Consider the following 3,169-nt stretch of genomic DNA (forward strand, 5'->3'; position numbering starts at 1 on the left):
TTTTTTTTTTTACCTTTCTTTCCTTTTTATACAGATTCAGTAGTATTTTCAAGCAAACAATAGAAATGTTTGCAATCCCAGCACAGTAAGAAATAAGACCTCTTCTTTTTCATACTAGCAAAACAAAATATATCAAAAACCTGTCACTTCCATCTTTTCGGTAGATATCACAGTTCGTGTCCTCTTATTTCCTCATGACAGCACCATTTCCTGTCTTTAACAAGTCAGTTAAGTTCATGGAGCATTAGCAACACTGGGCTTACAGCTCCTCAAGACAACAGAACAGCTTCCTTCAGCTTTGCTATTGCCACCTCTAGATCACTTCCCAAGGCCTTCTCTCCTAATTCTTTGCATAGCTTTTCCAGTTCTTTCCCATGATCCTTTTTCAGTGCATCTACAGTACACAATAATTCAATAATTTTGGCTCTATGTTCATCTATGGGATTTTTTCCCCATCATCTGCTTCTGCTTTAGCTCTGAGTTCTAGTGGAGTTAGGAAAGTAGCCATATTTACTTTAGAAGCACTTGAGGGTGTTGAAAGAGATGTCTTTGAAGAGTACCTTGCATCCTTTTTAAAACTCGAATGACTTTAGGTTGCCATTATCATCTTCTTTCAGTAGCTTCAAGGTCTTTTCTGAGCTTTGAGTTGGAGAATGTCCACCGTTGAAGCGGCCAGGCAATCTTCTTCCAGGAATCTTGGGTCTATTTGCAGTGAGATGTAACACGTTCTCTGGGGAAGCTATGTCATCAAAATTTATATTATCTGTTTCTTTTAAGTTCCTGGCTACAGAGGCATCAAGGTCTACAGATTTTGGTCTAACTGGCAAACAGTTCAGGATCTAGCTTTGATTTTGATACTGGCTCAGTATCGGTCTTTTAAAAAATTGTAGAAACTTCTTCATTAATTTTGTCTGTTGGAGGTGGAGGAGGAACTGGCTTTTCTGGCCATTTTGGGTACACTGTTCCAGGAGACCTCAGTAAACTTTTGGCTTTGGCAGGTGGAGTGGGCTTTTTGGGTGGGACTTGAGGAGCAGCTGGTTTAGAAGGCTTCTGATCTAGCAGTGATTTTTCATCTTTTTTTTCAGCCTTTAGAGGAATAGCTTTCTCCTCTGCAGCTGACAGGTCAGACTTTGGAGCTGGACCTTTTGCAGGAGGAGGTGATTTCTTTGGTTTTGGAAAGTCTTTATCTAGTTCACTTAACTGAACAGTAAAATTATCTGGAAACACTCTTTCTTTACCGTTCAGGTCACCCTTCCACCAGTCCACTTCTCCAGTCTCCTTACTTATCAAATGGATCATCTCCCCTTCTCAGTTCATCTTCATTGCTTCCTGCATAGGGAAATAATGTTCTACAATATTCCTTAGCTTTAATCTTGTCATCAATGTCTGTTTTTTGTTACCTCAGCATTCTAGATCCCAGTGACTATAGAATTAAAGGCTTTTCTTTTTTGTTTTGTTTTGTTATTTTTCCTCCTCTGTTTTACTACTGGAAGTTCTTTTTCTTTTCTTTTCTTTTTTGGTTTTTCAAGACAGACTTTCTCTGTATAGCCCTGGCTGTCCTGGAACTCACTCTGTAGTCCAGGCTGGCCTCGAACTCAGAAATCCACCTGCCTCTGCCTCCCAAATGCTGGGATTAAAGGCGTGCGCCACCATGGCCCAGCCAGAAGTTCTTGTCTTAAGTTTTCCAGAGTCTTCTTTAAAGATGTCTCCAAATCCAATTCCTCGGATTTTCTTTGACTATGCAACTGATCCAGGAGCAGGTTCCCTCCCATTCCCAGTAGTCAAAAAGAACTTTACACTGATGCTTTTTTGTCTTCTTCTTAATAGCTTTGGTTTGTGGATGTGGCTAAATTCCTCCAGCTGGAAGTTCGTAAGTGCTGATTCGCTGTACAAAACTCTCTACATTTCCCTGCCTTTCCTGTTTGATGGGCAAACTATCATCCTTGGATTCTGTCTCTCGCTTAGTTTCCTTAACAAAATTGTCAGGGAACATGCCTCTCCTCCCATTTAGTTCTTCTAGTCATCCTTCCTCCTGTAGCTTTTCACATTTCTGATGATTTCCCGAACTCAGATAGTCAACTCATCATCATGTACAGCATCGTAGTCATACTCCACAATATAGTCAGCCATGCTGCAGCTCTGGCGGGGAGCTTGGCCCCCTTGGCCCCTTCTGTGCACCAGCTCAGGCACTGCGGGGAGGTGCCTCCATCCACCCAGCGGCATACTCGGCCGCTCCTCACACCCGGCCTCGGCCGTGGATCCAGCAGGCAGTAGTTTTTAGAAATTCTTAAATTTTCTAAATTTTATTAATTCCAGGACATTAGTTCCAACTCCTGCTTTCTTCAAAAAGAAACTAGACACAATGAAAAAGCACATTTCCTTATAGATTTTACACAGCCTGTTCCTCACGGGTAGCTGGGCACAACTCTTGCCATTTTCTGGTACAGCAGACAGCAGTCTTTAGTAACTGTTTTCATGTCAGATACAAAAGGTGACAGACTACTAAGGTTAATACTTTCTCTTAAGGTTTTAACATTTGTGAAAGTAAAGTAGGCTTTGCCATCTTTAATCCTTCAAGTAACTAGAACAATGAAGCAGTAACTTTTCATATGCTTGTACATCATCTTTTAATTCTCTAATCTGTTTCCTATTCTAGCAATTCCATGGCTTTATATACTTTCCTTCTAATATTATTTGTTTCTAGATCGTATACAAGCCTTCCTCCTACAAGATTAACCTATCTATCACTTGTTTGTGTGTGTGTGTTTTTATAGATTCCTTCTTTTCCTATTCATGTCTCTTCTTCTAGAGAACATTTAACTTTCTATAATTGATGTCCCCAAGTGCACTCTGGCTAATTAATGCAGCAGTCATTAGACCAGAGAGTACATGTATCTCCTCATAATTCCAAATTCAAGTCTTGCAATGAACAATTTCTATAAAGAACCATGTATACTTTCACACCCTCTGTAATTATGCTGTCTAGAGCCATTCTCATGGCCCTAAAGGTCAAGCAGAAGGCCTGTTCCTTGTCCCCAGTGACCTTATGACCACCTTCATTCCTCATCCATAAGAACCATAATAATAAAAATAACCAAATAAACCAAAATAAATAATAACCAAAATAAATCTGTTTTATTTATTATGGCATGATTAGCTCTGAGAGGTG

The 3,169-nt window shown here is 40.1% G+C and overlaps 1 pseudogene; it reads right to left on the minus strand.

Annotated features, from left to right (window-relative positions):
• Nucleotides 1-269: 269 nt before the first annotated feature.
• On the minus strand, nucleotides 270-2,223 carry LOC114625341 (annotated as a pseudogene).
• Nucleotides 2,224-3,169: the final 946 nt, after the last annotated feature.

The sequence above is a fragment of the Grammomys surdaster genome, unplaced genomic scaffold (genome assembly GCF_004785775.1).
Source record: "Grammomys surdaster isolate TR1022 unplaced genomic scaffold, NIH_TR_1.0 215, whole genome shotgun sequence".
Lineage (NCBI taxonomy): Eukaryota > Metazoa > Chordata > Mammalia > Rodentia > Muridae > Grammomys > Grammomys surdaster.